Raw genomic sequence first — 24109 nt, forward strand, 5'->3', positions numbered from 1 at the left:
CTTTCTGGGTTTCCCATAATATGAATGTTGCTTTGCTTGAAAGGGTCATATAAGTCCTGTAGGCATTCTTCACTTTGTTTTATTCTTTTTTTTCTTGTTGCCACTCTGATTATATAATTTCAAATGCTTTTTTTCAAGTTCACTGATTTTATCTTCTGCTTGTTGAAAAATGTTATTTGAAACTCTATATTGACTTTTTCAACTCAGTCATTGTATTATTTAGCTCTGGAATTGTTTGTTTTTTTGATGGTTTATATTTCTTTGTTGAAGTTCTCATTTTGTTCATGCATTTCTTTCCTAATTTTGTTTAGTTGTTTACCAATTCATTCTTGTATTTCACTGAGCTTCTTTAAGAGTATTATTCAGCTTCTTTACTAGACAATTCATAGATCTATATTTCTTTAGGGTCAGTTATTGGAGCTCATTATTTTCCTTTGTCAGTATCATGTTTACCTGAATCTTTCTCATACTTGTATTATGGCATTGGTATCAGCACATTTGAATAAGTTGTCTTATTTTGCATACCTTACAGCTGTGCTTCAGCAGAAAAGACCTTCACTGTTTTGGTAAATTTGGTCTTCTAAAAAGTTCTTCTGGTGACATCCACAGGAATGTAGGGCGTACTGCTGGGGTCTTTTGTTGAATAAGTTCTCTGAGGTCAGAGGAAGGACTGATGACTGGGCTCTACGTTTAAGCAGGACTTGAGTGGATGGCTGTGCTCTATGTTGAGTTGGGCCTGCTGGCTGTGCTTCAAGGTCAAATGGGGCCACAAGCTATGCTTTCAATCACCTCTAGTCAGAGTAACACACTGTGTTCCATGGCAAAGTAGTGCTCAGGTTGGACCACATGATTGGTCATGACTACAAGCAAGGGTCCCAAAAGAGACAATGCTGCTGAGTGAACATCCTGGTCAGAGGGACAACAAGTTTGGCTCTGTAAATGAGCAGAGGTGAGGGTTGAGATTTCTGCTCCAGCCCCACACCTGCAGGAATTCAGCCTGCCAATACCTGTATGTTTGTTGCTGTAAGCCCCCTACTCTCTCTCTTTATCTGACCCCTTGTGGTCCACCCCTGCTGATGCTCCAGCAATCTTCGTGAGGCAAGATCCAAGTAGACTTTCTGATAAGTGTTTCACAACTCTTGGGAAGCTGGATGTTCATTTTTAGCTCTCTTTTTATCAGTAGAGAAACTATAGTGAACCCTTACATGATAGGCTCTGCTGGCTGGGGGAAGGGACAAAATAGTCAAACTGAAAGTGTTTTTCTTACCTTGTCAAAATGGTAATTCTCTGTTTCTGTGGTCTAAGGTGTTTCTTGAGCCTCATCCCAGGTTCTGGGATTTTCACAAAGTTTTTTGTTTTTTCATGGATAGTTGCTAGTCTTTTTGTGATGGAGAATGAACTCAGGAGCCACTTATTCTACAATCTTGATGATAAAAATTTTAGAATCTGCTTGTAACTTCACTCACGAAATTGTTCTGACATTATTTTATTGATATTTCAGTAGTTTTTTACATCAGTTCAGGGAAGAATGACACTTTATTCATAATAGCTTTTAAATTTTTCTTATTACAAATTTATATTGATCTATTTTTGTGTTTGAATCACATGCAGTTGCAAAAATAGTACAAAGTGTTCCTATGTGCCCTTCACTCAGCTTCTCTGAATGATTATATGTTAGGTAACCACAGTGCATTATCAAAACCAGTAAAGAGACTTTGGTAAAGTACTATTGACTTAGGTACAGACCTCATTTGAATATCACCAGTTTTTATATAAATTTTTGTGTGTGTTTGAGTATAGAGTTCTATGAATTTTTACCACATGTCTAAATTTATGTAAACATCACTACAATTATAATACTGACTTTCATTACCGTGAAGAAACTCCTTTGTGTTATTTCTTAGTAGTCGCACCCTCTCTCCAATGATAAATCTTAGAGACTTCTGATCTATTCTCCATCAATACAATATCATCAATCTGAATACATATATATAGTGTATAGTTTTCTGCTTGGCTTTTTTAACTCAGCACAATTTTCTTGAGGTCTATCCAGTTGTAAATATCAAAAATGTCTTCCTTTTTATTGGTGAGTAGTGTTATGTTGTATGGATGTGTCAGTTTTTTTATATATGAACATTCAATCATTGTTGAATATCCTGCTAATAATAATCATTGTCATCATCATCATCACTATAACATATATCATTTTTGATGTATGTTTAGCTTAGCTTTTAATGTCTATAAAGCAGTTTGGTATGTTTGTTACTTTAATAATCTCATTTTATCTTATGCTTAAACTTTTTATCCTCTCTATCCATTTCTCCCTCCTCCCATCCCCCACCTCTGGCAACCACCAACTTGGTCTCTGTATCTATAAACTTTATTTATTCATTTTCAGATTTCACAAATAAGAGAGATCATACAGTATTTGTCTTTTTGTGACTGACATATTTCACTTAGCATAATGCCCTTGATGTCCATCCACGTTGTCATAAAAGGCAAGACTTTCAGTGTATGACAGTGATAGCCATTCTATATGGTGTATACTGAAATGATTGAAAAGGCTTATGGGAAGATTATCCTAAACAGCTTCTTGCAATGTGGCTTCTGTAGAGTGTTCTTTATTTCCATGAATTTGATAGTTATTCTGTACTACACACAGTGAAATGTTTGAAAAGTTATATGAAAATATTCCTAAAGAGCTACTTGCAAACTGGATTCAGCACAGTGCTCTTTCATTATACAAAAGTGATAGCCACACTGTATGGCTTATAAAAAATGTCTGAAATTACGTATATGAAGATTTTCCTAAGTGGCTATTTCAGTTCTGAGTTCAGCACAGTCTTATTTCATTGCATGAATGTGTTAGCTATTCTTTATGGCATATAGTCAAATGTTTGAAAATACTTGCCCTGAAGATGTTCCTAAACAGCATCTTGCAAACTGGATTCAGCATGGTGATCATTCACTGTATGAAAGTGATAACCATTTTCTATGGCATATACTAAAATGTTTGAAAAGGCTCATAGGAAGGTGTTCCTAAACGCCTTTATGCAATGCTGGGTTCAGTAGTGTGTTTCAAGATTCTGTGAATGTGACAGCCATTCTGTACAGCTTATGCTGAAATGTTTTTAAAGAACTACATGAAGGTGTTCCTAAACAACCACTTGCAAGCTGTTTCAGCACAGTTTTATTCTATTATGAAAATGATATCTCTTCTTTATAGGATTTAGCAAAAATTGTGAAAAGACATACAATGAAGATGTTGCTAAACAGCATCTGCAAACTGGGTCGAGCACAGTGATCTCCATTGTATGAATGTGCCAGCCCTTATGTGTGACTTATAGTGAAATATCTGAAATGACTTACATGAAGTTGTTCCTAAACAACTATTTGCAAGCTGAGTTCAGCACAGAGCTCTTTCATTTAATGAAAGTGATAACCATTCTGTACAGCATGTGCTGAAATGATTAAAAGATTTATATGAAGATGATGCTAACAGCTACTTGCAGCTGTTTGTAGCACAGCATTTTCATTGTATGAAAGCGACAGCCGTTCTGAATGGCTTAGGTGAAATGTGTAAAAAGAATTACATGAAGATATTCCTAAGCAGCTACTTGAAAGATTGATTCAGCATGGTTCTCTTTAAGTGAATGAAAGTGATAGGCTTTCTAGAAAGCATATACTGAAATGCTTGAAGAAACTTATATCAGGTATTTTAAAACCACTATTTGAAAGCCAGGTCCGGCACAGCACTCTTGTATGAAAGTGATAGCAATTCTGGACAGCTTATAGTGAAATGTTTGAAAAGACTTACATGAAGATGATCTTAAGAAGCTAGCTTCAAGTTTTTTTCAGCAGAATGTTCTTTCAGACTGATTGGTATTCTCTACAACTTATAGTGAAATATTGAAGAGAAATTTATGAAACTATTCTTAAACATCTTCCTGCAAGTGTGGTTCAGCACAGTGTTCTTTAAGTGAATGAAAGTGATAACCATTCTGTACAGCATATACTATAATCTCTGTAAGGACTTATGTGAAGATGTTTCTAAACAGCTGCATGCAAGTTGGGTTCAGTAGATTTGTGTTTTATTGAATGAAAGTAATAGCCATTCTTTATGACATAGTTAAACATGTGAAAAGACTTATATGAAGATGTTCCTCACAGCTGGATGCAAGCTGAGTTCAGTAGAGTATTTTTTACGTTGGATGAAAGTGACGACCATTCCAAATTACGTATAGTGAAACGTTTGGAAAGCCTGTATTAAGTTTTCCTAAACAGCTAATTACAAACTGGATTACAGCACAGCACATCTATAACTGAATGAAAGTGATAGACATTCTTTCATGATCATAGTGAAATGTTTGAAAAGCTTTGTTGAAGCTGTTGCCGAAACTACTTGCAAACTGTGTTTAGAACAGTGTTCTTTCATTATAAGAAAGTGATAGGTATTCCATACTTTGTATGCTGAAATGATTGATAATAATTATATGGAGATATTCCTCAACAGATTCTTGCAAGTTGGGTTCAGCACAGTGTCTTTATAGTGAAATGTTTGAGAAAGCATATGAAGATGTTCCTAAGTGGGTTCAGCACAGTTTTCTTTCATTGTATAAAAGTGACATCTATTCTGTATGGCTTATATTGAACTTTTGAAAAGACTTATATGCAGATATTCTTAGTAACTACGTGCAAGCTGTGTAAACAGTTTTTTTCATTGTGTGAAAGTGATAGCCATTCTCAGTGGTGCATAGTGAAGTGTTTGAAAAGACTTTTATGAAGATGTTCCTAAACATCTGTCTGCAAGCTGAGTACAGCACAGTGCTCTATCATTGTATGAAAGTGACAGACATTTTGTATAGCATATACTAGCATGTTTGAAAAGACATAAATGTAGATGTTACTAAACAGCTACTTGCAAGCTAAGTTTAGCATGTGTTCCTTCATTGTATGATAGTGATAGCAATTCTCTACAGCATATAGCAAAACGTTTGAAAAGACATGTGAAGATCTTCCTAAACAGCTACTGCAAGATGGGTTCAGCACGGTGTTCTGTAAGTGAATGAACGTGACAGATATTCTGTGATGCCAGTACTGAAATATTTCAAAAGACTTTTATGAAGATGTTCCTAAACAGCTACTTGTAATATAGGCTCAGGTTAGTGTTATTTCACTTTATGAAAGTGATAGCAATTCTGTGCAGCTTCCATTGAAATGTTTGATAAGACTTATATGAAGATGTTCTTAAACATCTACTTGCAAGCTGGGTTCACTAGAGTGTTCTTTCATCCTATGAAATGACAGACAAAGACATAAAAGGGCTCAGAAAACATTCTTTTGGATAGCATGTATATGAGGACCAATTGTCCTAGTGTTTAAGAAGTGCCTGTGATTGCAGGGTTCAAAGCTCAGAGCCAGAAACTGTGATTCCTCTCTCATTGTGGAAGTAGAACATACCACTTTCATTTTTTCCTGGAATTTTTATTTCTTTGATTTCAACATCTCTGTACAATTTACTTAACTATATTATTAAGATTTGTGATCTCTCTGATATCCAAGAGTTTTTCCTTCTGTCATTTTCCTACTCTCCCAGTGTTATTCCTAACATTGAGTGTGAAATATTTGGAAATTTCCATTTATTTCAAGGGACTACATGAATCTCTTAAAAGCAATTTCTTCTGAAATAAAATATATCATACTGAGTATTGTTTCTTTTGTTTAACTAAGATGGGTTTTGCTATTCCTATGGAGAAAACTACTCTTGGCAACCACAGGTATTTATATAAGTTTAAAATGAGGAAAATCTGTGACAACTGTTTTTCAGTTTTGTGAACATCATTCCTTTGCATATCACTACATTAACTGATCTTCCTCATAGTGCAGACTTTACGTCCTGCTTATTAAACTGACCGTGCATTTTTAATACTCATTAGGATCCTTTTTTTTGTTATTCACATCACTGTCTATCATGCCTACTGTAGTCACTAGCAAAACTTGACAATGAAATACAGGTCTCCAATTGCAAGCTACTTGGATAGACAAACACAAATAACAATAATTAGATTTACACAATATAGCTTTAGAGTCAGAGTTCATCTTAAGTATGATGAGGCAAAATATTAAATCATATGTTACCAGACAAAAAATGGGTGTGTATATGTGTGTATTTGTATACATTTTTGTTTCAAAGAACCACATTATTTCACATATATGTACATGCATATATAATCATTCATAATCTCATATATTACATTGAAAGAACCTTTAGAGGAAGTTGGAAGATAAAGAAATGAAAAGAGTGAATATTAGAATTCACATGAAATTCAAGGAATGTAGAAATTTGGACCAAAAGATTTAGTGTAGAATGGGAGACCTAAATTTTAATGATGTTATTTTTCCTATCTTAAGGCTTCAAATTCAGAACCACATTTAAACTTATGAAATGGAGAATTCACTGTATTAGCTGATGGAACCAAAAATCTCCAAATTGACACTAAATTTCTTCTAATGACAAATAGAAATGGCAAGCAAAAGGAGTATATGAGGAAGCCATTTGGTGTAAACCTAATTCAGCCTAACTTTGTTTTTCTAAAAGGGCCTGACATGGCCATTGAGCATGCATTGTACATCTGCTTTAAACATTTCATATGGCAAGAACAAATGCCCTTAAGATAAAGGTGTAACGTTCCCCTCACATTGGCATTTCCTTAAGGATAAGCATCTTTCCTTAGGCCAGGAAATGATTGCTCTGCTCACCCGTGACCACCCACCTTGAGACAACAGACCTGCCACCCTGCTTTGTCCACTGAGACAGCAGAGCTACCTGCTGTGTCCACCAATCTCTGTTTTGACAGAGCAGTCTCATGACTATTGTAAAAGGGACATTTCAATCCTATGCGAAACATCCTCTTTGAGGGTATATAACCACTCTGTACACCCCAGGTCTTTGGGGTCCTTTTTTCCTTCTGGAAGAAAGGCCCTGGGCTATGGTCCTCATGTTTTGGCTCAGAATAAACTCACCCAATTTTTCATTTATAGATTGGTTATGGATTATTTTCATTGACACTATTAAGGTGGTATTTCAACACAAAATATTTTTACCCAAGGGAAACCAGAAGAATTTATTGAGAGTTTTAAACTCAGTTCTCACAAACAAAATGTTGTTGGGTAAATGTCTGAAATGGATTCCTATTATTGCTGTAACAAGTTACCATTTTAGGTTTAAGAAATGATCAATTTTATCTTAAATTTCTGGAAATATGAAGTCAAAATGGGTCTCATTAAGAGAAAATCAAGATATCTGGAGGGCTGCATTCCATCTGGACTTTCCAGGGGAGAATGCATTTCATTCTTAAATCACTTTCAAGAGGCCACCTGCATCCTTTGTTTTATTCCCTCCCTCTCTCTTCAAGATGAGCAGCATAGCATTTTCAATGGTCTCTCTGACTCCAACTTACTTCCTCTCTCCATATTTAAAGGAGCATTCCCATTGTCATTATATTACATCAACCTGGGTAATCCAGGCTAACCTTAAGATCAATGATTAGCAATCTTATGTCATCTGTAGCTCAATGCCTCTTTCCTCTGTGAACTACCATATTCAAGTTTTCTTGGTATTAGGGTGTGGACATTTTTTTGAAGGCTGTTATTCTGCCTACTACAGTCTTTTTCAGACGTTTACTAGTTGATGACACTTAAGTGTCCTTAAACAAAAGAATCAAACACAAAAGTTATCACAGTCTCTGCAATGAATGGAACACTTTTCTTTTAAATTTACATGCAAAACGAATTTTTGGCAGAGAAGACCTAAAACAACCTGTACATGTCTCTAACACAGGACCATACCTTGCTACTCAAGACCAGAATCTGCAGCATGAATACCACCTGGGACTGTTTTATAAATGCAGAGTCCCTGGGGCCACTTGCTGAATCAGGATTTACATTTCAACTAAAATCCTTAAGGATTTGTATGCATAATGAGGTTGGAAAATTCTGATGTAGAGTAAGTTTTCTCACTTCCTTACTCTTAACATTTGGGGCTAGATAAATATTTCTGCTTCGTTTGCACCTGTGCATTGTAGCTATTTGGCAGGATCCCTTTAGTCTTTATCAAATATCCCTATGGGCAAAATCATCTCTGAGTTTCAAATGTGAAGCGTTCTAGCAGAATTCCCACCAAGGATCCATCCTGTACTCAGTTTATAACTTTGAGCAGAACATTAAATCCCTCTGAGTCTTATTCCTGAGAATGGAGTACATAATAGTACTACAGCCTAGAACAAATATTTCTGAAAATTAAATCAGACAAGCTCTAAAATGTTCTAAGTGAAGCCGGCAAGCAGCCATTGATGATTAAGTGTCTAGGTACTAAAGTTTTCTCCTTTTTGCAATTTCTGATTATAGCTTTTAGCTGTGTAACTCACCCATTGTTAACTGTGCTGCTTAGGCAATATGCTGACTCCTGCTGGGCTCCTATAGATGACATCTCCCTGGAGCCTGTGTCACCATGGTAATGGATGTGTGAGCTGTTTTTCAGGAATTAGAACTCCTTGTCCACTTCAGGCCAGTTGAGACCACCAACTCACCAACCAGGCCCTCACAGATGTCTGAGAGGCAACCTTTTGATGTCAATAGGCTAAAAACTCCACCTTCATATCATGCTAATGCTGTCATTATGTGAACATGGGTCCTGTGAAGAGGCATGGAGTCTGACTATTCTTGCACAGATCGTCAATTAACTCACCTCTAACCACCTCTTTCCACATTTCAGACCACCTTGCCCCAATCCCATAAGTATCTCTGAGTCCCTATTTTCAGGGAGGTGAATTTGAGGCTCATGCTCTTGTTTCCTTACCTGGCTGCCTTGTGAGCAAATCCTCTCTTTGCTGCAATCTCGTTGTCTCAGTGTTTGGGTTTCTGGGCAGTGGGCAAAAACGAACCTGGCTCAGTAACATAAGATACATCATGGTGCACAAAAAGATCTAAATATATATTTTATAATTAACAAATATTTTATAATGAGGCTTTTAACCTGAGATATAACAGTGAAATTTCTGATAGTTTTTGCAAAAGTATCAGGAAGTCAAGAATAATAGTGCCTAAAGTTTATATTAAAGGAAAATTTGACCCTTTTATAAGGGAGGAATGTTAATTTTCTAATGATATCATGGGTTGTGTTCCCATCACCAGTAAATGCATTGATGATCCAATGGACTCATCAAGACAGATTCCTCTCTCTTAGACTTTGGAGAAAACTTTACTTCAGGTTTAGGAAAGTGTGCTAAGGGGTTTAAATTGTTGGAAGGATAGTGAGTTAATAGGGAAGGTGCAATAAATACTGAATTCAGGTGGCTTATAGCCTCCTCTCCTAGTTACAGAGAATCAGTAGGAAAAATTTACTTTCTGTCCAAACCACTGTCCTGCAGGAAAATCATGTACTTAGAAGTGGTAGTAACATGAGTAAATGTGTCTAATGAGCAGGTATAGGAAGTTGTAAATATTTCCTCTGCTGCAGTCCTTCAGTGTGTGCAACCTTAGGCTAGAAGGGACATAATTGTTTCTTTTGAGCTCCTAAGTCTGTCTCAGGGACTGGTGCTTCACTCTTTCCTGCTGTCTTGTCTGGGATCAGAACTTCAGTCTCCATTATCAACCATCCAGGAAGGAATTTGGACTTCCACATTGAGACCTCCCACTCAGATTTCCCATCCAGGTGAGTCTGAGAAACTAACAGACACTGAATGAGGGGATCAAGAAAATAGGAGCAAAAACTTTTACCTGCAGTCAACTGAGAGATAACCCAGGTTAGTCCAGATATCAGAGGCGTCCACAGATGTTTGCTGGCTAATCAATCAACTAGAGTATTTATCAATGATGGTAACACAAAAGTGAACATAGCACTGTGCAATGGAAGTGCCCATGTTGACAATTAGGTGATATTAATGAAGACCCAACTTCAAGAGAAAATAAGAAGTGTAAAGTGCTTCCAAGTGTCACTGCAAATGATCCATAACCAATATATAAATCAAAATTGGGGTGAGTTTATTGTGAGCTAGGTCTGAGGACTATAACCAGGGGCCTTTCCTCCCCAGGGAAGGAAAGGCACCAAAGAAGTGGGGTGTACAGGGTGGTTATAGACCATCTTGGAGCAAAGAGCCTACATCACATAAGACAGGAATATCTCTTTTACTACTGTCATAAGATGCTTAGATCAATGATGATTTCCCCCTTGAGGTACTTGACAATATCTTAATGACCGCTGCTAATCACCTAAAATGCACAAGACAACACACAACTCAAATACTTATCCAGTCCAAAATGCCAATGGTGGAGGTTAGAAAATCTATTCAAGACCAGCACTTCTCTAACTTCACATGAGTCAGCAGGGATTCTAGTTCAAATGCAGATTCTGATTCAACAGGTCTCCTGTGGTCCCAGAGACTCTGAATTTCTAACAAGCATCTAGGTGATGTTGATGCTGCAGATCCTAATCTGTGCACCAGTATTTGAATAAAATTGCCATGGTCTTGTATGAGAGTAAGGTGTAAGTAGTTTTAGGACTTTCCCATGAAAAAATATTTCTGCAAGTAAATTTTAAAGAAAGATGTATTCATGCACTCCTCAGTTTGTGATAAAATCTCTATTTGTTTATTTATACAAGAAAATTTGAGTTACAGTAATTCTGAAAATTACTTTGCAGGAGGAAGTATAAGGGTCTCCAAAAGATGCCCACATTCAAATCTCAAGAAACTTTGAGGTCATACATCACAGTTAAGTGAGATTTATTCTAGGAATGCAGTGACAGTTATACATCTGCAAATCAATCAATGTGATACACCACATTAGCAAAATAGAGAAAACAATTGCAAGATCATCTCAATAGATGCAGAGAATATATTTGATAAGATTATATACCCATTTAAGCTAAAAAAAATCTTTTGAAAATAGCTATAGAAGGAGAGTACTTCAACATAATACAGGTCATATATGACAAGTCCACAGCTAACATTGTAATTAAAAATAAAAAATTGAAAGCTATCCCTCTAAGAACAGGAACAAGACAAGGATGCCCACTCTTGCCATTCCTACTCCACATAGTATTGGAATTTCTAGACAGAGCAATTAAGCAAGAAAAAAATAAAAAGGATCCAAATTGGAGAAGAAGTAGATCTATCACTATTTGCAGATGACATGATTATATATCTAGAAAACCCTAAAGAACCCACAAAAAAACTGTTAGAAATAGTTAAATAATAAAGTTTCAGGGTACAAAATCAACATAGAAAAGTCAGTTGTGTTTCTGCACACTAACAAAAACTAGCAGGAAGACAAATCAAGAATACAATCCCATTACATAAGAAATAGAGCAGTCGATCAGTTTATGTAAGTGTGCATTCACCCATGTGGTCAGTGATCTCAGCCTCAGGGAGAGAGGCTAAGGGTGACTCCCAGGTGTTGAATTTGGAGTGCGCTGGGTGGACGTGACATCATATAACTGGAACAGAAACTGAAGAGCAGAGTCAGGAAAATTTGGGGATCTGCCTTCTGTACACTGCAAGGCACCATGGCAACTGCACCCCCTACCTGGGCAAAGGCTGTCTCACTGCCAGAATGTGTGTGTCCAGGGAAGTGTATCTATTACTCACAGTTCCCAAGAGGAGGGGTTTGCCAGGCCTCTCAGGGCTGCACACAGAAGTGCCAATGTCACAAAGGAGAGGGAGTGATGAGGAAAAAGGAAGACAATACCATTTACAGTTACAATTAAAAAGTAAAATATCTGTGAATAAATTTAAGCAATGATGTGAAAGCCTGTACACTAAAAACTATAAGGCAGTGTTGAATGAAATTGAAGAAGACATAAAGAAATGGAAATATATTCTAAGGTCATAGTTTACAAGAACTAACATAGTTAAAATGTCCATATTACATAAAGCAATCTACAGGTTCACTGAAACCCCAAGAAGAATCCCAACAACATTTTTCATGGAAATAAAACAAAGAATCTTAAAATTTATATGGAACAAGAAAAGACCCTGAAAGCCAAAAGCAATCCTAAGAAAAAAGAACAAAGCTGGAGATATCATACTCCCTGATTTCAAAACATACTACAAAGCTATAGTTATCAAAACAGCATGGAACTGGCACAAAAACAGACACAGATGGATGGAACAGAATTGAGAGGCCAGAAATTAACCCACACATCTGTGGACAGCTAATTTTCAACAAAGGAGCCAAGAATACGCAATGGAGAAAGAAAAGTCTTTCCAAGAACTTTTGATCTTTGAATACGTTATTTTATAGCAAAGAGAGTTTAAGGTAGCAAGTGGGATAAGGTTGCTAATAAACTGACCTTAAAAATATTAACATTGCTTTGCAGGTGGAACTAACTTACTCACACGGTTCTTTAAATACAGAAGAGAGAGACAGAAGAATTAAAGTGAGAGAGAGACTTGCAATTGTTAAGCTGCTGGTTTTAAAATTAAGGGAAGAGCCACGAGCCGAGGCATGCAGGTGGCCGCTAGACCTGGAAGAGAAGAGCAGTCTGATTCGCACCTGGAGCCTCCAGAAGGAATCAGAATGTGCAGACCTCGTTGTTTTACCCCAATAAGACTCCTTTCAGGCTTCTGAAATCCAGGATTGTAAGACGAAATTCTTTTGTTCTGGTTAAATTGATTAGTGTGGTAATTTTTTATAGCAGCAAAATACGTTCATTTATCTGATGAAATTTTGTTTAAGGAAACTGAATTTAAGCCTCTCAATTTATTTAGCCACCTTCGGGTAAGTCATTTGGTGTTGGTTTTCCTCCTCAAGTAGAAGTAGCAATCTAAAGTCAATTTGCAGATATTGATCCTCATTATCTGATTCAGAGAATTTCATATTTTAGAAATGAAAATGTGGTTCTGACTTTGAGGTTTGTGAGACACTAATAAAGAAAAGGTAATTCATTTTTAAATTTGGGGTCACCTAGCCTACTTCAAATCCTGGATCTAAATTTCTAAATTTCTTTAATGTCATGTTAATTTAAATGTTCATCCTTTCATTCCTATACCCTCCAATTTTCTTTCAAGTTACCAGTAAACATTAAAGAAGGGATAATAAATGCACTTGGGTATGTACATACGTGTGCATGTGGTTATTTGAAAGACAATATATACAAGCACACCCCTACATGAAGACACGTCTTCCTCTTGAACATTTTCTTGGGACTCAACAAAGTATTTCCACACATTTCATTTATTTCTTTAAACATTTACCTAAAGTTATATTTATTATCACATATTACATTGAGAAAAGAGGAAATTGAAGCTTAGGGATTTTAAAATTTTAGGAATTACATAGCAACATTGAAAACTTACTGTGCATGCTCTTGAATATATGCAAAAAGAGTCAGGCACTATGTACTCTCCTCTTTTGTATGGCTCCTTCAAATAACCAAATTACACATTTTATTTAATTTTATCTTTTTCCAGCTCTATTGAGATATAACTGACATATAACATTGAGTAGGGGTACAATGTTATGATGTGATATAGACGCATTATGCAAAATGATTGCCACAATAAGGTGAGCTAACACTTCCATCACCTCAGGGACTCAGTCTTTTCTCTATGGGTTAGAACATTTAGGATATATTCTCTTCACAACTTTTAGGTGTGTAATACACCTTGGCTTACTATAGCCTCGATGTTGTAAATTAGATCCTTAAAATGTATTCATATTATAACTGGAAGTTTGAGCATGAGTATTCTCTTTATTTCCATTGTTTAATTTTTTAAATTCCACATACATGTGATATCATACAGTATTTTCTTTTGCTGTCTGACATTTCACATAGCATAATATCCTCAATGTGCCTCCATGTTGTTGCAAATGGCAGGATTGTCTTCTTGTGGCTGAATAATTTTCCATTATATATATTTATACACAAACACACACATATAAATGTATATATACATATATCACATATATCACATTTTCCTTATTCATTCATCCAAAGATGGAGACTTAGGTATTTTCTATGTTGTAGATATTGTGAATAATGCTGCAATAAACATGGGGGAGCAGACATCTCTTTGGGATTGCAATTTAGTTTCCTTTGGATATGTACCCAGAAGTGTGATTGCAGCATCACACGGTAGTTCTATTTTCATTTTTTATTTTTTTGAGAAATCTCATACTGTTTCACATAGTGGCTGTATCAATTTACCTTCTAACAAACAGTGCACAAAAAGTTTACTTTTCTCCACATCCTAGCCAACAGTATTTATCTCGAGGATTTCGGATAATAGACATTCTAACAGGTGTGAAGTAATAGCTAATTGTGGATTTGATTTGCATTTCCATGATGATTACTGACGTTGAGCATCTTTTCATGTAACTTCCGCATTTATATGTCTTTTTGGGAAAATGTCCATTCAGTTCCTCTGAAAGTTTTCTAATTGGATTATTTGTGTTTTGCTATTAATTTGTATGTTTCTTATATGTTTTGGTTATTAACCCCTTATCAGATCCAAAGTTTGAAAATATTTTCCCCAGTCCATATGCTACCTTTTCATTTGGTTGATTGTTACTTTTGTTGTGTGAAAGATTTTTAGTTTGATGTTGTTCCACTTGTTTATATTAACTTCTGTTGCTTGTGTTTTTGGTGTCATATCCAAAAAACCATGGCTCGAACCAGTGTCAAGGAGATTTTTTCCCTATATTTTGTTCTAAAAGTTTTATGGTTTCAGATCTTATGTTAGAGTTTTAAATCTATTTGGAGCTAGTATTTCTGAGAGATGTCAGATAGGAGTCCAATTTTATTCTTTTGCATGTGACTATCCAGTTTTCTCAACACCATTTATTGAAGAGACAATCCTTTCCTAATTGATTATTGTGTCTCTCTTATAAATGTAGTGACCCATATACACATGGGTTTATTTCTGGGCTCACAATTCGGTTCTATTTGTCTATGTTGCTCTTTTTATGTCAGTACTATACTGTTTTTCTTTTTACTAATACTTTTTATTGAGTTTATGATAGTTTAAAATCTTGTAAAATTTTAGTTGTACATTATTGTTTGTCAGTCATGTTGTAGGTGCACCCCTTCACCCTTTGTGCCCACCCCTCCTTTCCTCTGGTAGCCACTAATCTGTTCTCTTTGTCTAAATGTTTAAATTCCTCATATGAGTGGAGTTATACAGAGATTGTCCTTCTCTATCTGGCTTATTCAACTTAACATAATTCCCTCAAGGTCCATCCTTGTTGTTATGAATGGGTCAATTTTATTCTTTTTTATGGCTGAGTAGTATTCCATTGTGTATATATATATATATATACACACCATATCTTTTTTATCCAATCATCAGTTGATGGGACTTAGGTTGCTTCCACATCTTGGCTACTGTAAATAATGCTGCAATGAACATTGGGGTGCATGGGACTTTTGGAATTGCTGACTTCTAGTTCTTTGGATAGATACCCAGTAGTGGGATGGTTGGATAATATGGTATTTCTATTTTTAATTTTTTGAGAACTCTCCATACTGTTTTCCATAGTGGCTGCAGCAGTTTGCACTCCCACAAGCAGTGTATGAGGGATAATTTTTCTAATGTGTAAGGTGATATCTTAGTGTAGTTTTGCTTTGCATTTCCCTGATGATCAGCGATGGTGAACATCTTTTCATGTGCCTATTGGCCATCCATATATCTTCTTTGGAGAAATGTCTGTTCATGTCTCCTGCCCAATTTTTAATCAGGTTGTTTGATTTTTTGTTGTTGAGTTGTGTAAGTTCTTTCTATATTATGGAGATTAACCCTTTGTTGTATATATGACGTGCAAATATTTTTCCCAATTAGTGGGTTGTTTTTTGTGTCAATCCTGTTTTACCTTGCCTTGAAGAAGCTCTTTAGCTTGATGAGGTCCCATTTGTTTATTCTTTCTACTGTTTCCCTTGTCTGAGAAGACATGGTGTCCGAAAATATCCTTTTAACACTGATGTCAAACAGTGTACTGCCTACAGTTTCCTCTAGAAAGCCTTATGGTTTAAGGACTTACCTTTAGGTCTTTGATCCATTTCGAGTTTATTTTTGTGAATGGTGAAAAAGAACAGTCAATTTTCTTTCTTTTACATGTGGCTTTCCAGTTTTCCCAGCACCATTTGTTGAAAAGACTTTCTTTTCTGCATTGTAGGCCCTCAGCTCCTCTTTCAAAGATTAGCTGTCCATAGATGTGTGGTTTTATTTCTTGGCTTTCAATTCTGTTCCATTGATCTGTGCACCTATCTTTGTACCACTACCATGCTGTTTTGACTACTGTAGCTTTGTAGCATGTTTTGAAGTCAGGAATTGTGATGCCTCCAGCTTTGTTCTTTTTTCTCAGGATTGCTTTGGTAATTCTGGGTCTTTTGTTGCCCCATATGAATTTTAAGATTCTTTGTTCTATTTCTGTAAAAAATGTCATTGGGATTCTGATTGGGATTGCATTGAATCTATAGATTGCTTTAGGTAGTATGGACATTTTATTCTTCCAACCCATGTACATGGAAGGTCTTTCCATCTCTTTATGTCGTCCACCATTTCTTTCAGGAAAGCCTGGTAGTTTTTGTTGTATAGGTCCTTCATTTCCTTAGTTAAATTCACCCTGAGGTATTTTATTCTTTTTGTTGCAATTGTGAATGGTATTGTGTTCTGGAGTTCTTTTTCTGTTAGTCCGTTATTAGAGTATAGAAATGCTACTGATTTATGTAAGTTGATTTTATATCCTGCAACTTTGCTGTAGTTGTTGATTATTTCTAAAAGTTTCCTAATGGATTCTTTGGGGTTTTCTGTTTGTAAGATCATGTCATCTGCAAACAGCGAGAGTTTCATTTCTTCCCTCCCTATTTGGATTTCTTTTATTCCTTTCTCTTGCCTAATTGTTCTGGCCCAAACTTCCAGTACTATGTTGAATAAGAGTGGTGATAGAGGGCATACTTGTCTTATTCCTGTTTTCAGGGGGATGGTGCTCTGTTTTTGCCCATTGAGTATGATGTTGGCTGTGGGTTTGTCATATATGACCATTATTATGTAGAGACAATTTCCTTCTATCCCCATTTTGTTCAAAATTTTTATCATAAATTGCTGTTGGATTTTGTCAAACGCTTTCTGTGCATCTATTGAGATGATCATGTGGTTTTTATTTCTGAACTTGTTGATGTGGTGTATCATGTTGTTTGACTTGCGGATGTTGAAGCATCCCTGAGTCCCTAATATGAATCCCACTTGATCATGATGTATGATCCTTCTGAAAGTCTAAGAATTTATCCATTTCCTCTAGGTTATCCATTTTGTTGGCATATAGTTTTTCATAGTAATCTCTTAAAATCCATTATATTTCTGCGGAATCTGTTGTTATTTCTCCTCTTTCATTTCTGATTTTGTTTATTTCAGCTTTCTCTCTTTTTTTCTTTTTGAGTCTGGCTAGGGGATTATCAATTTTATTTATCTTCTCAAAGAACCAGCTCTTTGTTTCATTGATCCTTTCTACTGCCTTTTTTGTTTCAATAGCATTTACTTCTGCTCTGATTTTTATTATTTCTCTCCTTCTGCTGACTTTGGGCTTTGTTTGTTCTTTCTATAATTCAGTTAGGTATAATTTGAGGCTACTTATTTGGTATTTTTCTTGTTTGTTAATGTGTGCTTGTATTGTGTTGAATTTCCCTCTTAATACAGGTTTTGCTGTACCCCATATGAGCTGGTACGGCATTTTATCATTTTCATTTGTCTCCAGATATTTTTTGACTTCTTCTTTAATTTCTTCAATGATCCATTGCTTGTTCAATAGCATATTGTTTGGTCTCCACATCTCCCTTTCTCACGTTTTTTCTTATAATTAATTTCTAGCTTGATATCATTATGATCAGAGAAGATGCTTGTTATTATTTCAATTTTTTTAAATTTATAGAGGCTTGCCTTGTTTCCCAACATATGGTCTATGCTTGAGAATGTTCCATGTGCACTTGAGAAGAATGTGTATTCTGCTGTTTTTGGATGGAGTGTTCTATATATGTCTATTAATTCCAGCTGTTTTAGCTTTTCATTTAATTCTGTTTCCTTGTTGATTTTCTGTCTGGATGATCTGTCCAATGATGTGAGGTCCCCTACTCTTATTGTGTTATTTTTAATATCTTTTTTTAGGTTTGTTAATAATTGCTTTATGAACTTTGGTGTTCCTGTGTTGGGTGCATAGATATTTATAAGCATTATTTCTTTTTGATGTAGTGTCCCTTTGATCATTGTATACTGACTGTCTATGTCTCTCTTTACCTGCCTTATCTTGAAATCTACTTTGTGTGATGTAAGTATTGCAACACCTGTTTTCTATTGTTTGCCATTATCTTGGATTATCATCTTCCACCCCTTCACTCTGAGCCTGTATTTGTCATTGAAGCTGAAGTGTGAATCCTGGAGGCCACAGATTGTTGGATCTTGTTCTTTAATCCATCTTGCCACTCTGTGTCTTTTTATTGGCGAGTTCAATCCATTTACATTGAGGGTGATTATTGATGCACGAGAGCTTAATGCTGTCATTCTGTCACTCATTTTCAGGTTTTCCTGCATTACCTTTGTTTCTTGTCCTGTGTGTTTTGGACTACCCATTGACATCTGGAGTTTCTTATTTCCTTACTTATTTTTTGTGTCTCTATTCTGTTTTTAAGTTTGGTGGCTATGCTGAAGTTTGTATTCAGAATCTCGTGCATAACATAGTCCATTTTCTGGTGGCCTCTTATTTCCTTAGCCTGAACTGATTCAGTCCCTTTCTTCCTTCCCTCTTAAGTTATTATTGTCATCTCTTATTCCAACTTGTGTTCTGTTTGTTGTTAAAGTGATAAGATTGTGTTTGTTTTTGCTGTTTCCCTTCCCTTTATCCTATTGCTATAGTTGTATATTTGCTATCTTATTTTGATGCTGTCTATTTGTCTCCTTACTCGGTGTTTTGTGACCCCTTTCTCCCATTTTTTATTTTTTCAGGTATGAGGGCCTTCTTGAGGATGTCTTGTAAGGGCTCTTGTGGCTACGAAGTCCCTTAGCTTTTGTTTGTCTGGGAAAGATTTAATTTCTCCCTCATATCTGAAGGATATTTTTTCTGGATAGAGTATTCTTGACTGAAGATTGTTATCTTTTAAAGTTTTGAATATGTCATTCCAATGTCTCCTAGCTTTTAAGGTTTCTGTGGAGAAATCTGCTGAAAGTCTGATAGGGGTTCCTTTGTAGGTTATTTTTTGCTGCCTTGCTGCCCTGAGTATTCTTTCTTTGTCATTCACTTTTCCCAGTTTTACTACTATATGCCTTGCAGTAGGTATTTTTACAATGACATATCTAGGAGACCTGAAAGCTTTCTCCACAAATATTTCTCTCTCATTCTCTAGATTTTGGATGTTCTCTGCTATTATTCCTTTGAGCACACTTTCTGCTCCATTCTGCTTTTTGTAGCCCTCGGGGATTCCAGTTATTCTTATATTGCATTTCCTCATTGAGTCAGCTATTCCTCTGAGATAGTCTTCATTCTTTTTTATTCTTAAGTCTCTCTTTTTTTTTCTGCTTTACTTCCCCCCCGGTGCATAGTTGTACCTCTTAGCTGCAGGTCCTTCTAGTTGTGGGATGTGGGATGCCGTCTCAATGTGGCCTGATGAGTGGTGCCATGTCTGTGCCCAGGATCTGAACCCTGGGCCGCCACAGCAGAGCACGCTAACTTAACCACTCGGCCATGGAGCCGGCCCCTTAAGTCTCTCTTTTATTCTGTCTGGAGCCATTCAACCTGTCTATCTTTGATTATGCTGATTTGCTCCTCCCTGGCATCCACACAGGGATTCAGGGATTCCTTATTATGTTTTATTTCTTTCATTGTATTTTTCATCTCTAGTATTTCTGATTGATTCTTCTCTATAGTTTCAATCACTTTTGTGAACTAACTCCAGAACTCGTTGATTTGTTTCTCATTGTTTTCCTTTACCTCATTGAGATTTTTGATGATAGCTATTCTGAATTCATTGTCGTTTAGTTTACTTATTTCTGAGTCCTCAGGACATAATTCTGGATGCTTGTTTTCCCTGTGGTCTGGAGATTTGATGAATTGATGGATGCTGGAAGAAGCATGGGTCTTCCCCATGGTGATATTATTCAGTTGCAGTTACAGGCTCTCGCCACTAGATGGGGGTCTGGAGCTGTGCATTGTGAGCCCTCTGCCTTTGGCTGAGATTGTGGCACACAGTGCAGGTTGGGGAAGGAGGGGCACTTTCTCTCACACACAGACCCAGTTTCTGTATCAGTTCTCGCTATCTGGTCCCCTGGGGTTTTGGCTTGATGAGGTCACTCCATGTGAAATCATTCACCCCATTAGAGGGCTTCCCTCTAGGCTGCATGGCGTGGGACTCCTGAGTGATCCTGTGGACTTGTGGCCCCTCCCCTGCTCCTTCCCTCATGGAGCCTCCAGTGGCAGCTATCCCAGTCTTTAATGGAGGTAGCGAAGTTCTCTCTTACCCTATTCCATCTCCTCTGAGGTGGGCTCCAGCCTCTCCGGCCTCTGTCATTTGGCTTCTGTGGGTCTCTGAGGATTCCTGTGCTGTTAGAAATTTTTTGTTGGAATATGGTTACTCTTTTTGTTGTATGTTGGAGGGGAGAGAGTCCCTGGTGAGCTTACTCCGCCATAATGCTGATGTCAGTCAGTACTATACTGTTATAATTAGCTTGATAAGAAAATTCAAAATTGAGAAAGGTGATGCCTATAGCTTTGTTCTTTCTCAGGATTATCTAGGATATTCAGGATCTTTTGTGATTCCATACAAATTTTATAATCATTTTGTATATTTCTGTGAAAAATGGCTTTGGAATTTTGATATGGATTGCGTCCAATCTATAGATGACTTTCAGTATTCAGGCATTTTAATGTTAAATCTTCTAATCCATGAACATGGGATAGTTTTTATTTCTTTCCATCACTTGTGTATGCTTCAATGCCTTTCATCAATATCTTATAGTTTTATGTGTATAGATCTTTCACTTCCTTGGTTATATTAATGTTTAAGTGTTTTATTGCTTTTGATACTACTGTAAATGAATTTTTCATTATCTTTTTCAGAAATATTGTTCATTGTTGGTGTCTAGAAATTAAACTGATTTTTGGACTTAGGCTTTCTATCCTGAAACTTAAGTGAATTTATTTATTATTTCCAAAGGTTTTTTGTGGAGTCTTTAGGCATCTATACACAAGATGCTATCATCTTCAAACAGAAACAACTTTACTTTTTCATTTCTCTTTTGCACCCCTTTCTTTCTTTCTTTTTTTAATCTAACTTGTCTAACTAGGACTTCTAATATTATGTTGAAAAGGAGAGGCAGGACTGGCATACATGTCTTGTTCCTGATCTTAGAAGCTTTAAAACTTTCGCTGTTAAGTTAGATGTGACTTGTCATGTATGTTCTCCATTATTTTGAGGTATCATCCTTCTATACCAAATTTGTTGAGAGTTTCTATCATGTAAGGATGTTGAGTTTCCCAAAAGCATTTTCTACATCTATTGAGATTATCATATACATACCTTTAATTCTATCAATGTGGTGTATCACATTTATCTGTTTGCTTACAGGGAAAAACTTTGCATCCTATAAATAAAGTCCTCTGATCATAACATATGATCCTTTCATTGTGTTGTTCACTTCAGTTTGTGAGTATTTTCTTGCTAATTTTTGTATATATATTAATCAGGACTATTGACATGTAGTTAGTTTTCCTTTCTTGTAGTGTCCTTGTCTGGGTTTGGAATCAGGGTAATGTTGGCCTCATAAAATAAATTTTGGAATGATCCCTTCTATTAAATTATCTGGCAGAGTTTGAGAGGATTTGTGTTAATTCTTTTTAAAAGTTTTCGTAAGCTTCACCAGTGAAATCATCTGGTCTTTATGTTTTCTTTGTCTGGAAGTTGTGGGTTACTCATTCAACCTCCTTACTCTTCATTTGTTTGTTGAGTTTTTAAAAAAATATTTCTTTTATGATTCAATCTTAGTAAGTTGCATTTTTTCATGAATTTTATCCATTTTTCTAGGTTATCCAATTTATTTTGTATAATAGTAGTAGTTTCTTTGATTTTTTGTTTTTCTATTGTATCCATTGTAATGTCTTTTCTTTCATTTCGAATTTTATGTACCTGAGTTATCTCTTTTTTTTTCTTGGTTAGTCTAGCTAAAGCTTTGTCAACTTTATCTTTTCAAAGAGCCAGTTCTTTTTTGTTGATATTTTCTATTGTTTTTCTATTTTATTTATTTCTGCTGTGATATTTATCTCCTTATTTCTGCAAAATTTGGAATTTGTTATTTTTTTTTAACTCTTTGAAGAGCAATGTTCGGTTGTTTATAGATCTCTATTTCTCTTGGGTCTTAGAGCTTTTATATTTTGGAGGGTGGTTTCATATTCCTTGAATATTCATGATGCTTGTCTCCTTGATCTTCTGTCTGCACATTTGAGGAAAAAGACATCTTCAGTTTTGGCAGATTAGCTTTGGCAGGCAAAGCCCTTCAACAGTCAGCCTGTCAAAGATTCTGCATGGGCTCTCTGGTGATGTGTGCAGGCAAGGGTGCTTCTGGAGAGCTCTAGTAGGCAGTCTTGGTGCCTTAGTCAGGCAGTGGCAGGCCTGGTGTTTGGATTCCTGGGGTCCAGTTTGGCACCTGATACCACTAGTGGTGGAGTCTGGAGCCTGGAGTCACTGGGACATTTGTTGCTCTTGAATCTGCAATGAAGGGTGTGGGACCTTGGTCTGTGTGGTCAGGCCTGGATTCTGTGTCCAAAGTAGCCAACCAAGTGTCAGGGAACCTGGGAATTGACTTGACAATCCAGTCCGTGGGGATGGCCTGGACCTGGGGGCAGAATCTTCAGTTCATGGGAGCTGGCTAGAGGCTGGAGACACATATGTCAGCCTGGTGCCAGGTGGAGCCAGAAAGTTGGGCACCAGAATCCAGCCTGGTGTTTGAGTGGGCTAGGAGCCTGGATTGGTGGAGCCAGCCTGGGGCCTGAGATCATGAGTCTTGGCTTGGTGCTGGAGCAGACCAGGAAGTGAATGTGCAGGACTTGGTCTGGAGTCTAGACTCAGAGGGGTTAGCCTGGCACTGGGGTAGGTCTGGCACTGGGGTCTGAGGTGAAGTCAGGTGCTCACTTCACTGTACTGTCCTCACTTAGAGAGTGTCTCTCTCCACAACGGGCCACACAGGCTTGGGGTAGGCATGACAGGGGTTACATAATAATGTCCTTTTCACTCTCTTAAATGTGTCTTTTTTTATTAATTTGATCCACAAAGTTGCTGTAGTCACTCATCTGGAATCCTTGACTCCTGTGAAGGTATTCTGGTGGATGGATAGCTGTTTAATGTGATGTTTCTGGGAGCAGACAGGTACTAGAAAATGTTATACTGCCGTCTTGTTGGTGTCACCCTGGAAAGTCTCTCTACTCACTCTATTGTCTGAACTTTTTAAATATGTGCAGTTTATTTTGTCATTATTCTCTCATAAATTATTTAAAAGGAAAATTTCTATGGATACGTGACTCAGGGTAGGGTCTAGGGCACAGGTAGCTGAGTCACTCTGAAGAAGCATGTTTGATACATCAAACTGGGAAGAAAGAAGAGTGTTACATATGGCTATAGTGCAGTGGAATTAATTTGATAATTATTTTTTTCTGTAAACTAGATTAACCTAGATATAAGAATGAATGAAATAACCTTAACTTGGTTTAAAAAGAACACTAAAGCAATGCAGAGATTCATGGATGAGCCTTAGAAACACAGCATAGATATTCACAGCTAGTTACAGGTTTATGAGACACCACAGAGCTCAGAACAATTCCCTACCATACCATTCAATGTGATAATATATACATAATGTTAAACCATTTTATTTTATGTTGAGTAGTTATGCAGCAACGGCTAACACATACAATCATCGTTATTCCATGAAATAAATGGAAATTTCCAATTGTATTCATATCAAAGGTTGGGAATAAATTAGGAAAATAGAAAAAAAGGAGGAAAAAACCTGTTAGATATCAGAGAGAGAGAAAAGCATAATAAAATAAATAAATTGTACAAAGAAGTTGAAAAAATGAT

Source organism: Equus asinus, chromosome 10 (assembly GCF_041296235.1).
Source record: "Equus asinus isolate D_3611 breed Donkey chromosome 10, EquAss-T2T_v2, whole genome shotgun sequence".
In the NCBI taxonomy this organism is placed as follows: domain Eukaryota; kingdom Metazoa; phylum Chordata; class Mammalia; order Perissodactyla; family Equidae; genus Equus; species Equus asinus.